This window comes from Nesoenas mayeri (assembly GCF_963082525.1).
Source record: "Nesoenas mayeri genome assembly, chromosome: 1".
Taxonomy (NCBI): domain Eukaryota; kingdom Metazoa; phylum Chordata; class Aves; order Columbiformes; family Columbidae; genus Nesoenas; species Nesoenas mayeri.
In genome coordinates, this window is record NC_137541.1 from 86,001,084 (window position 1) to 86,014,565 (window position 13,482).

Here is a 13,482-nt window from a genome sequence, read left to right on the forward strand (position 1 = left end):
CGAGATGTCCATCCATGCTTATCAATAAGTTTGCATTCCATTGCTAGGTTTTACCAAAACATGTATCTGGTTCTCCAGGAAAATGCAGTTAATATGAAGGCTTTAGCTGACAGGCAAAATTCACTGAAAGAGAAACTTGTTTTTAACAAAACCAGGACATTCCACCCCTTATAATATGCCATTCACTGAATGCTTAGATCTTATCAATACAATCTATCAATACAATCTAATGAATCACTACTACTATATATATATATATACATATGTACATATATACCCAGGAGTAATTAATCTTAATCAGTGGACCATCCTTTAAAAAGTTCATTAAGTTCATTTTGTCACAACAGTCTCCCAGGGCAGGAAAAATGGTACAAGTGCATTTCATGACCACTGTTTGTGGGTTAAAGACATCAACTTCGAAGAAGTTGTCAGGCGCCACTCGAAGAAGCTAGCTCTAGTTTCATCATCTCTGTCTTGATCTGAAAGACACTTATTAAATACTGTTAGTACGACAATTCACATCATGCAGTTCAGTATTGAATATTTTCACCTAAGCTCAAATCCCCTTGAGGTACACACCGAACTTCTCCATCCTTAAGCATCACCCACCAGGTGCTGCCAGGTCCCTGGGCAAAAACAATCCCACGAATGGGCTTGCCTTTGCCTGAGGCAGGAGTAACCCAGACTGCCTTTCCTAACATATTTTTCATGTGTACTACAGAGACTTTATCTCCTTCTACAGTCCGTAGAATTTCTGATTGGGCAGGCCCGGCTCGATTGGTTGATCCCCTGGTGTTGACCAACCAAGTGGCTTTTGCTAAATGTGAATCCCAGTTTTTAAAGGTTCCACCACCAAGTGCCTTTAGTGTAGTTTTTAGCAAACCATTGTACCTTTCAATTTTCCCAGAGGCTGGTGCATGATATGGAATATGATATACCCACTCAATACCATGTTCTTTTGCCCAATTGTCTATAATACTGTTTTTGAAATGAGTACCATTGTCTGATTCAATTCTTTCTGGCGTACCATGTCGCCAAAGGACTTGCTTTTCAAGGCCCAAGATAGTATTTCGGGCTGTAGCATGAGGTACAGCATATGTTTCCAACCATCCAGTGGTTGCTTCCACCATTGTAAGTACATAACGCTTACCTTGACGTGTTTGTGGAAGTGTAATATAATCGATCTGCCAAGCTTCTCCATACTTATACTTTAACCATCACCCCCCATACCATACAGGCTTTAACCGTTTCGCTTGTTTGATTTCGGCACAAGTTTCACATTCATGAATAACCTGTGAAATAGTGTCCATAGTTAGATCCACCCCTTGATCGCGAGCCCATTTATATGTTGCATCTCTACCTTGATGCCCTGAAGCATCATGGGCCCACCGAGCTAGGAAAAGTTCACCTTTATGTTGCCAGTCCAAGTCCACCTCAGCTACTTTAATTTTAGCAGCTTGATCCGCTTGTTGGTTGTTTAGATGTTCCTCGGTGGCTCGACTTTTAGGCACATGAGCATCTACATGACGAACTTTCACAGGCAGGCTCTCTAGCCGAGCAGCAATGTCTTGCCACAGTGTGGCAGCCCAAACGGGTTTACCTCTGCGCTGCCAGTTGCTTTTCTTCCATTGCTGTAGCCACCACCACAAGGCATTTGCTACCATCCATGAGTCAGTATAGAGATAAAGTATTGGCCACTTTTCTCGTTCAGCAATGTCCAAAGCCAGCTGGATGGCTTTCACTTCTGCAAACTGACTAGATTCACCTTGTCCTTCAGTGGCTTCTGTAACTTGTCGTGTGGGACTCCACACAGCAGCTTTCCACCTTCGATGTTTTCCTACAAGACGACAGGATCCATCTGTGAACAGTGCATACTGCTTATCAGTCTCTGAAAGAGTATTATACGGTGGTGCTTCTTCAGCACGTTTTACTTCCTCCTCATCTGGAGACATCCCAAAGTCTTTGCTTTCTGGCCAATCTGTAATCACTTCTAAGATCCCTGGGCGATTGGGACTTCCAATTCGAGCTCGTTGTGTGATCAATGCAATCCATTTACTCCACGTAACTTCGGTCGCATGATGTGGAGAGGGAACCGTCCCTTTGAACATCCAGCTCAGCACCGGCAGTCGAGGTGCTAGGAGGAGCTGTGCTTCAGTACCGATCACTTCTGAAGCAGCTCGAACTCCTTCGTATGCTGCTAGTATCTCTTTTTCAGTTGGAGTATAGTTGGCCTCAGATCCTTTGTATCCTCGACTCCAAAAACCTAAGGGTCGACCTCGGGTTTCTCCTGGTGCTTTCTGCCAAAGGCTCCAGGTAAGTCCATTATCTCCGGCTGCAGTGTAGAGCACGTTTTTAACATCTAGTCCAGTCCGAACTGGTCCAAGGGCCACCGCATGAGTTATCTCACGCTTAATTTGTTCAAAGGCTTGTCGTTGTTCAGGGCCCCACTCAAATTGGTTCTTTTTACGAGTCACTCGATAGAGAGGGCTCACAATCTGGCTGTAGTCAGGAATATGCATTCTCCAAAAACCTACAATGCCCAAGAAAGTCTGTGTCTCCTTTTTATTAGTAGGTGGAGACATTGCAGCAATTTTGTTGATCACATCCATTGGGATCTGGCGACGGCCATCTTGCCATTTTATTCCTAAAAACTGGATCTCTCGTGCAGGTCCCTTGACCTTGCTTCGTTTTATGGCAAAACCAGCATCCAAAAGAATCTGAATTATTCTCTCACCTTTCTTGAAGACTTCTTTTGCTGTGTCGCCCCATACGATGATGTCATCAATATACTGCAAGTGTTCTGGAGCTTTACCTTGCTGCAGCGTGGTCTGGATCAGTCCATGGCAGATGGTAGGACTGTGTTTCCACCCCTGGGGCAAGCGATTCCACGTGTACTGGATGCCTCTCCAGGTGAAAGCAAACAGCGGCCTGCACTCTGCTGCTACAGGAATAGAGAAAAATGCATTAGCAATGTCAATTGTAGCATACCACTTAGCTGCCTTTGACTCCAGTTCAAATTGCAGTTCTAGCATGTCAGGCACAGCAGCACTCAGTGGTGGCGTAACTTCATTCAGGCCACGATAGTCCACAGTTAGTCTCTACTCATCACTAGACTTACGCACTGGCCAGATTGGGCCGTTAAAAGGTGAGCGAGTCTTACTGATCACACCCTGGCTTTCCAATTGACTGATCAACTTCTGGATAGGAATCAAAGAGTCTCGATTGGTGCGATATTGCCGGCGATGCACTGTCGTGCTAGCAGTTGGCACCTGCTGATCGTCAACCATCAGCAGTCCTACAACAGAAGGATCATCTGAAAGACCAGGCAAATCAGACAGCTGTTCAATTTTCTCAGTGTCCACAGCTGCTATACCAAATGCCCACCTATACCCTTTTGGGTCCTTAAAATACCCTCTCTTGAGGTAGTCTATGCCAAGGATGCATGGAGCATCTGGACCAGTCACAATGGGATGCTTTTCCCAGTTTTTTCCAGTTAGGCTCATTTCAGCCTCTACAACAGTCAGTTCCTGGGATCCCCCAGTCACTCCAACAATATTGATGGATTGCGTTCCTTTATAATTAGAAGGAATTATTGTGCACTGTGCACCAGTGTCCACTAAAGCTTTGTACTCCTGGGGGTGTGTTGTACCAGGCCATCGTATTTGTACAGTCCAATAAACTCTGTTATCCCTTTCCTCCACCTGGTTGGAGGCAGGGCACCTCTAATTTCTGTTTTGCACAGTCTCTGGGTGTGAATTAGAGGTTCCTTCAAGAGCATCAGAATCTCTTCTGCTCCTTTTGTAAACTGGAGCAGCCACCTTCCTAGGAGTTTTTCCTTTGATCTCACGTACTCGTTCTTGAAGCTCTGAGGTAGGCCTCCCATGCCACTTATTCATGTTTTCTCCCTGCTCATGTAGGAAGAACCACAGTGAACCTCTTTTTGTGGGCTGCCTCTGTCCTCTCTCTCGAGATTGGAAACGCCTTTTCCTAACAGCTGAAACATAGGTTTGTGCAGGTCGTGAATGGTATGTGTCCTCTCTGAGTTCTTTGATTTCTTGCAATAGCTTTTCAAACCGGTCATCAGATTTTTCACACAGTTTCTCCACAGCAGAGACACAAGCCCGTAGAGAACCAGCAAGGCTGTCCTCAAATTCACGGAGCTGCTCAATCACTTCAGTAATATCTTGTCCAACTCTAGATGACCAGAGCATTCCTGCCAATGACTTAGCATATGCAGGTGATGCACTTTGTACAAATCTGCGCCACAGAGGTCGTGAACAATTGATTCTATCTGGGTCTGTTCCCTCTTGGCTGTTTGGTCCAAAATAGATGATCTCTCGCACAGCTAATTCTCTCAGGAACTGAATACCTTTCTCCATAGTATTCCATTTCCCTAACCTGGATATACAGTCTTCCTTGTAGGGAAATCTTACTTTCATAGCTGCCAGGAGTCGGGTCCAGAGAGTAGTGGCATTAGACTCTCTTGAAATTGCCCTATCAATGGTGGAATCTCTTGACAGAGATCCCAGCTGCCTGGCTTCACCACCTTCCAGTTCAATTGTATCTGCCCCATTGTCCCAGCATCGGAGCAGCCAGGTTAAAATATTCTCGCCTTCACGACGACTAAAGTCTTTTCGCAGATCTCTCAGCTCACCTGGAGAAAAGGACCGAATGGTGGTCACTTCATCTCCTCCCTGTCCTGATGGTGCCCCTTGAGTTGATGTTGGCCCTGTGCCATCATCTGCTGCACGGGTGGTCTTTCTAGTGACTTTCTTACAACCAGCAACTGATGCTGATATGGGTTTACCATCATTTGATTCATTTCCAGAGTCTGAATGACTGTCACAGTGATCGCTATGGTTACAGCAGCAACAGTGCCCAGTGTGTGAAGAAGGGGGGGCTGCCTTTAAGGCTGCAGACTTAGTGTTATCAGAAGTGACCTTGGCAGAAGAACTCTGTGTAGGAGCTGTACCTTCAGCCTGCGAAGGCGCCGTGGCGGGGGCAGCAGCTGCAACGGCAGCTTTCACTGTTTTGCTCTTTCTCGAGCGGCTCGGAGTGCTTTTTGCCGAAGCTTCCGAAGACGCACCGCAAATCTCAGGACAACAAAGAGACGCAAACCTCCTGTTGAACGCCATTTCTCTTAACAGAAGCACAAACTGACACACATTCAGCAAACCAGATAACACCATCACAGTTCTATCAAAACTCCAAGGGTATTCGAAATTCTCTAAAACATTTGCGAACTGTCCTAGCGAAAAAACGAAAGTATTGTTAGTCAGCATTTCTAAAGGTTCGCTTGACCAATTAGCAAACACAGACCCGTACGGCTCTTTAATCTCTCCTGGAGGCTTTTCAAGGTAAAGCAGAAGCGAGTAGAAATTCATTAGCGGCTGCAGTATAATGAAATAAACCAGTGACAAACCACACAGTATCATCATGAGCATTGTCCAGTTCCTTGTTGTTATATAATGAATACTTCGATTTAAAAAGAAAGCCCAACACAGATATGGAATCAGTGAGCACAATGCAGAAAATAATTGATACAACTTGAGCCATAACATCTTTAAATCAGTGGAATTCACTTTGCCTTAATAGCACTAAATAATATCCGAAGCAAACAGGCGCGCGAGTATCACAACTCTATGAGTTGGCACCGTGCCAAGAAAATTGAAAGGCACGTCAGAGCCGTAGAAAAGCCAAAAAATCTCCAAATTTACCCCTTTCTCTTGCCCCACGCTGGGCGCCAATTATCTGTCGAGGGTTAAGATTGCGGGGTGACAATAAAACCCTGGCAGATGTATTGTTAACCCCCTCTTCCCCCCCCACTCCCCCCTTTTGCCCCTCCCTCTCCCCCCTTCCACTCAGGACAGGTGATCAGGAGAGAAAAAGAAGGACAGAGAGAAGAGAGTTAAAAAAATTAAAGATGTTTTACTAATGCTACTAATAAGAATAGAGAAAATAATACAAAATATACAAAACCAATCTTGAAAGTCTCAGCAACTGCAGAGCCAGCACCCAAAGTCCTGGATTAGACTCCACAGCCAACCAGAGCTGGATTCAGTCTGTCACTAGGCCTCAGTTCGCAGGGACGACTAGCAAGGTCCTCTCCTAATGTCGGCCATAGGGAAAAGGGAAAAGAAGGGCCGAGATCCTTGTGATCTCCCATTTTATATGAAGTATTCACGTGAATGGAATGTTATACACAGTTGGTCAGTTGTTCCTCGTCGCCCCTCTCGTGAGATGTCCATCCATGCTTATCAATAAGTTTGCATTCCATTGCTAGGTTTTACCAAAACATGTATCTGGTTCTCCAGGAAAATGCAGTTAATATGAAGGCTTTAGCTGACAGGCAAAATTCACTGAAAGAGAAACTTGTTTTTAACAAAACCAGGACAGTCGCAAACCCCATTGAACAGCGTGTGTGTCAAAAATCCCATAGACAGCCTTTGTGTCTCAAACCCCAGTGGACTGTGTGTCACAAACCCCATTGGAGAGTGTATGTGTCACAAACCCAGTAGGACAGCATATGTGTGTCACAAACCCCATTGGGAAGTATTGTGTCACAACCCCCCCCTGGACAGTGTGTATGTCACAAAAGCCGTTAGGCAGTGTGTGTGTCACAAACCCCATTGGAATGTGTATGTGTCACAAACCCCATTGGACACTGTGTTTGTTACACCCCCCCTGGACAGTGTGTGTGTCAAAAGCGCATTGGACAGTATGTGTGTCACAAACCCCTTTGGAAAACGTATGTTTCACAGATCCCATTGGACAGTGTGTGTGTCACAAACACCACTGGATAGTGTGTGTGTCACAAACCCTTCTGGACAGTGTGCTTGTTACAAACCCCATTGGACAGCGCCTGTGTCACAAACTCCTTTGGACAGTGTGTGTGTGTCACAACCCCATTTGACAATGTGTGTTTCACAAACCCCTTTGGACAGTGTGTGTGTCACTAATTCCATTGGACAGTGTGTGTGTTACAAACCCTATTGGACAGTGTATTTGTGTCACAAACCCAATAGGACAGCATGTGCGTGTCACAAACCCATTGGACAGTGTGTTTGTCACAAACCTCATTGGACAGAGTGTGTGTCATAAATCCCATTGGAAATCGTGTGTATTACAAAACCCACTGGAGAGTTTGTGTGTTACAAAGCCCATTTGACAACTTTTGTGTCACAAAACCCTTTGGACAGAGTGTGTGTCACAAACACCATTGGACAGTGTGTGTGTCACAAACCCAATAGGACAGCATGTGTGTGTCACAAACCCATTGGACAGTGTGTTTGTCACAAACCTCATTGGACAGAGTGTGTGTCATAAATCCCATTGGAAATCGTGTGTATTACAAAACCCACTGGAGACATTGTGTGTTACAAAGCCCATTTGACAACTTTTGTGTCACAAAACCCTTTGGACAGAGTGTGTGTCACAAACACCATTGGACAGTGTGTGTGTCACAAACCCAATAGGACAGCATGTGTGTGTCACAAATCCCATTGGACAGTTTCGTGTGTCACAAACCCAATTAGACTTCATGTGTGTTTCACAAACCCCATTCCACAGTGTTTGTGTCACAAACCCCATTAAACAGCGTCTGTGTCAAAAACCCCATAGACATCGTGTGTCTGTCGCAAACCCCATTGGACTCCGTGTGTGTCACAAAACCCTTTGGACAGTGTGTGTGTCACAAACTCCATTGGAAATCGTGTGTGTCACAAACCAGCCCGGAGAGTGTGTGTCTCACAAAACATATTTGACAACATGTGTGTCACAATCCCCTTTGGACAGTGTGTGTGTGTCACGCACACCATTGGAAAGTGTGTGTGTCACAAACACCATTAGACTGTGTGTGCGTCACAAACCCGATTGCACAGAGTGTGAGTCACAAACCTCCACGGACATTGTGTGTGTCACAAAACCTATTGGACAGTGTGTGTGTCATAAACACAATAGGACAGCATGTGTGTGTCACAAACTCAATTGGATAGCATGTTTGTCTCACAAACCCCATTCGACAGTGTGTGTGTCACAGACCCCATTGGACAGCATGTGTGTCACAAATCCCATTGGACATTGTGTCTGTCGAAAACCCCATTGGACTGTGTGTGTGTCACAAACCCTTTTAGACAGCATGAGGGTCTCTAATCCCATTGGACAGCATATGTGTCACAACCCCCCCTGGACAGTTTGTGTGTACAAAAACCCATTGGACAGTGTGTGTGTCACAAACCCCATAGGAGAGCGTGTGTGTCACAAACCCGAATGGACAGCGTCTGTGTCACAAACCCCACTGGACAGTGTGTGTGTCTCAAACCCCACTGGAGTGTGTGTGAGTCACATACCCCATTGGACAGTGTGTGTGTTACGAACCCCCATGGATGGCCTATGTCTCACAAACCCCTTTCGATTATGTGTGTGTCACAAACCCCATTGGACAGTTTGTGTGTCACAAACTCCTTTGGACAGTGTGTGTGTTTCAGAAACCCCATTGGACAGTGTGCTTGTCACAAACCTCCTTGCACAGTGTGTGTGTCATAAACCCCATTGGAAATCGTGTGTGGCACAAACACCCCTGGAGAATGTGTGTGTCAGAAAACCCTTTTGACAATGTGTGTCACAAACCCCATTGGACAGTGTGTGTGTGTGTCACAATCCCATTGGGCAGTTTGTGTGTCACAAAACCCCATGGATAGTGTGGGTGTCACAAACATCCTAGACACTTGTGTGCTTGTCGGAGAGAATGTGTCTTGTCTGTAAGTGTCTGGGAGTTTTGCGCAGGTCAGTGTGGCTGGTTTGATAATCAACGTCTAGGATACCTGCAGAGCGGTCCCTGTTGGTGTGCGGCCAGTGTGCCTGTAAGTCAGTCTGTGTTCCTAGCGCCTGCTGGATCTATCCATCGCTCCACACGCGTGTGAGTCCATGTCTTTCTCTCCACAAGCACGTGTGTTGATTTCGTCGCACATGTGCATCTGTGCTAGTGTTGAGCTCAGCAGAGTGTGTCTCTTGACACTTGGTGTGCGTTGGCTGTGCCTGTGTGTAACACAGCGCAGCCATGACTGCTCCAGTGAAGTGGGAGTCCAGTGAACAAGGAAAATCATCTAGGCAGACTCAAGAGAGGAAAACCAAAGAGGGATTGACGTGTGCTCGACAGAGACGGATTCCCTGTGCTGACAGTTCTCAGTAACATGACAGGAAAGCAAAACTGTAGATCGATCGGAGAAATGCTTCCCTAGACGACATTTTGCAAGTGAACTGTGCGCGGCTTTAGGGAGTGTGCCTGGAGAGTGCCAAAACCAGCAGAGCCTGCATTCAAAAGCGGGTGGCTATGTGACAATTTCACCGGTGCGTGCAATCACATATTCTGACTGGCGTCTTTTATACCACAGCAGCAAAAACGTATTTGCGTTCAAGCATGTATCAGAAACAATGTGTGAACTGAGGATCTTTTGGTATTTTCTCCGTACGGCATGCTTCGTGGTATCTTACTGCGGATCGCAGGTTTAGCGGTTTCTATACACGACTCGGTATAGGGAAAGAGAGAGCATGCGTGTGCCTTGATGCTCCATTCGAGCTTAAGGTGGAGTTTGTGTGTCACAAATCCCAATGGACAGTGTGTCACAACCCCCCCTCGACAGTGTGTGTATCACAAACCCCATTGGATGACGTGTGTCTCACAAAGTCTCCTGGACAGTGCTTTTTCAAAAACCCATTGAACAGTGTGTGTATCACAAACCCCCATGGACAGTGTGTGTGTCACAAACGCACGTGGACAGTGCATGTGTCCCAAATCCCATTAGAAAGAGTGTGTGTCAAAACCCCATTGGACAGTGTGTGTGTCATAAACGCTATTGGATAGTGTGTGTGTGTCACAAACCCCCATGGACTGTGTGTGTGTCACAAACCGCATTGGAGAGTGTGTGTATCACAAACCCCATTGGACAGCGAGTGTATCACAAACCTCATTGGAATGTCTGTGTGTCACAAACACCATTGTACTGTCTGTGTGTCAAAAACCTCATTAGACAGTGTGTGTCACAAACTCCCATGGACATTGTGTGTGTCACAAACCACATTGGAGAGTGTGTGCGTCACAAACTCCCATGGACAGTGTGTGTGTCACAAACCCGCTTGGACAGAGTGTGTGTCACAAACACCCCCTGGACTGTGTATGTGTTAAAAACGCCCCTGGACAGGGTGTGTGTCAAAAACCCCATCGGACAGTGTGTGTCACAAACCCGATTGGACAGTGTATGTGTCACAAACTCCCATGGACAGTGTGTGTGTCACAAACCACATTGGACAGTGTGTGTGTCGCAAACACCCTTGGATAGTGTGTGTGTCACAAGCATCATTGCACAGTTTGTGTGTCACAAACCCCATTGGATTGTGTGCATGTCACAAAGCCCCGCTGGACAGTGTGTGTGTCACAAATCGCCATGGACCGTGTGTGTCTCACAAACCTCATTGTACGGCGTTTGTGTCATAAACCGCCATGGACCGTGTGTGTCTCACAAACTCCACTGGACAGCTTGTGTCTCACAAAACCGATATGACATCATTTGTGTCACAAACACCCCTGGACAGCTTGTGTGTCACAAGCATCATTAAAGTGTTTGTGTGTTCCAAACTCCATTAGACAGCATGAGTGTGACAATCCCCTTTGGACAGGGTATGTATCACAACCCCCCCGGGCAGTGTGTGTGTCACAAAACCCACAGCATACTGTGTGTGTCTCAGACCCTTCTAAACAGTGTATGTGTCAGAAACCCCATTGGACAGCGTCTGTGTCACAAACTCTCCTGGACAGTGCATGTGTCAAAAAACCATTGGACAGCGTGTGTGTCTCAAACACCCGTGGATATCGTGTGTGTCACAATCCCCTTTGGAATGCGTGTTTGTCAGAAACCCCATTGGACAGTGTTCATATCACAAACTCCCATGGACAGTGTGTATTTCACAAACCCCCTTGGACAGTGCGTGTGTCATAAACCCCATTAGACAGTGTGTGTGTCACAAACCGCCATGGACAATGTGTGTGACACAAACCCCATAGGAGAGCACGTGTGTCACAAACCCGAGCAGCAGGCGCATTTCTGCAGATATCCTTAAAAGGTGTATTCTCGTGCACGCACGTATGCTTTTTTGCAGTACGCTACACATCAACAAACTTGTATACCCTCGAGCATGTCACTACATTTCACGTACGTCTTTCTGTCAAGAGACGGGAGTGGGTGCGCTTGTGGAAGTGTGCATGTGTGTGGCCAGGCGTTTGCTTTACTCATCGGTGCGTGAAAAGGTAGGTGCTTTTCTCTAGCTGCGTGTGCGTGCACGTGGCGATGTGTGCACACAGCTGGGTGATTGTGGAAAGGTTTCTGCGTGGTTCTCGGTGAGGAATCGTGTGTGTGCACGTGGAAAAAAGGGAAGGCGTAGCAACTAGTTTCCAGCGCTGAAGTAGGCAAAAGGCAAGCTTTCTCAAGCTATCCCTTTACACAGTCGTATAAAGCAAGCCGATAAACCTGCGGCCGTCAAGAGAGCTACAACGAAGCATGCAGAACAGAGCAAATACCGGCAGCTCATCTGATCACACATCGTTTCGGATACATGCTTGAATGCAAATACAGTAGTGTTTCTGTGAGATTAAAGACGTCCGTCTTGAATATGTGATTGCGCACACCGATGCAATTGGTTGTTTCTACGTTCAGTCCAAGGGTGCGGGGCTTTCAGAACTGGGTCTGTGGAGACGTCTGCGGAGATGCCGCTGTCTGAACACGTACACTCCATTGTTTACCAAAACACAGGCAGATGCGTTTGACCACGTCGTTCTGCACGCACAGAGGTACCGCTGTTCGGAAGAGACAACGGAAACGCGTGTGCACACACAGAAGAAAAAGCGGACCGTGAGCCTTTGTGTGAACATGAAACAGCACTCTATACAGTCGCAGACACGGGAACGTGCCTCAGTGTAGTCACATCGCCACCAGCTTTTGAACGCAGGCTCTGCGGGTTTTGGCGCTTTTCAGGCACAGTCCTGACTGCCGCGCACACTGCTGTTCTTTCACTACATCACCTCTGCGGAAACATTTCTCCGGTCGATGTACCGCTCAGCTTTCTTCTCGTGTAACTGTGAAATGTTAACGCGGGGAATCTGTCTCTGTCGAGCAAACGTCAATCCTGAATCGGTTTTGCTTCGTTGCTTCTACCTATGCGATTTTCCTTTTCTCTGTTCACTTGCGCACTCCTGACTGTGCTGTGTTACACACGGGCACAGCCAACGCACACCAAGCGTCAAGACACACACTCAGCTGAGCTCAACACTAGCGCAAGATGCACATGTGCGACGAAATTCACCCCCATGATTTTGGAGGGAAAGACTCAGACGAGTATGGAGCGACGGTTAGATACAGCAGGCGCTAACGAACACAGACTTTCAGGCACACTGTCTCTACACAAGCAGGGACCGGTCTGCAGATATCCTAGACCTTGATTATCGAGCTTGAGCACATTAGACCTGAGCGAAACACTCCAACACTTACAGGAAAGACGGATGATCTCCAACAAGCACACAAGTGTTTACCCTCAGCTATAGATCAGAGACAAGCCTATGTGCTCTTGGAAGGTCTGTGAGACCTTGGGATTTTGTGGCTCTGTATAGGTGTATAGGAAATGGTATGTGTAGAATGGTGTGAGATCACAACCGTGCATGTGTGTTCAGCTCGATTTATGATTGCAAGGATGGAATGAGCGTGTGTGAAACTTCTTTCTACAAGAGCTGCAGCAGGTGCACAAGTGTGAGTATCCCAGAAGGGCTGATGAGCCGGGTTGGAATGGAGGGGAGCACGTCCTAGGCAATTGTAAAGGAAAGAAGGAACATAGTCTGAAAGAGAAATAGAGAGGAAGAAGAGGTGCTGAAGTTAGAAGCCTTTCCTTGCTAGCAGGAATTAGCGCAAGGTCCTTCAGATATGATTTTTCCCTGATACCACGCTCCGCTCTTCTTTGGCTAAATGACCTATTTGGAAACATTCTATATCACTGTGGGAACAGGTAGGTGCTTTTCCGTAGCTGCGTGAGCACGCAGGCGGTAGCTTTTGCACACATCTGTGTGTTTGTGGAAAGGCTTCTTTCTGCCTGCGTTTCGGTGAGGGAGCCTATGTGTGCATGCGGAAAAGAAAAGGGAAAGCAGTAGGCTCCAATTCTTGCATATTCATAACAATTTGGGGCAATTTTTCACATACCAAGCGTCTACAGGAGAAAGAATGTCCTAAAAGCAGGCTACTGATGTTATCTAGCGTCAATTGCAGGACATGCAGTCTGTTTCGGCGGAGATTCTGAGGGTCTTTTTATCTGTCTGACGATCTACCTCTCCACGCTGGCAATTCTCCTCTGAAGCGCAACTGGTACACACTTACACGAAGAAAATTATTAGTTCCTTACATCCAGTAGATCTATTAATTTCTAGTCAAATATAAGCTAAGAACC

The 13,482-nt window shown here is 46.6% G+C and overlaps 1 protein-coding gene across 1 annotated transcript in view; it reads left to right on the forward strand.

Moving 5' to 3' along the window:
- Nucleotides 1-13,482, forward strand: part of LOC308042397 (rap1 GTPase-activating protein 1-like) — a gene marked incomplete at both ends in the record, with an annotated part of 195,328 nt that overhangs the window by 49,200 nt on the left and 132,646 nt on the right. The window lies entirely within an intron of this gene.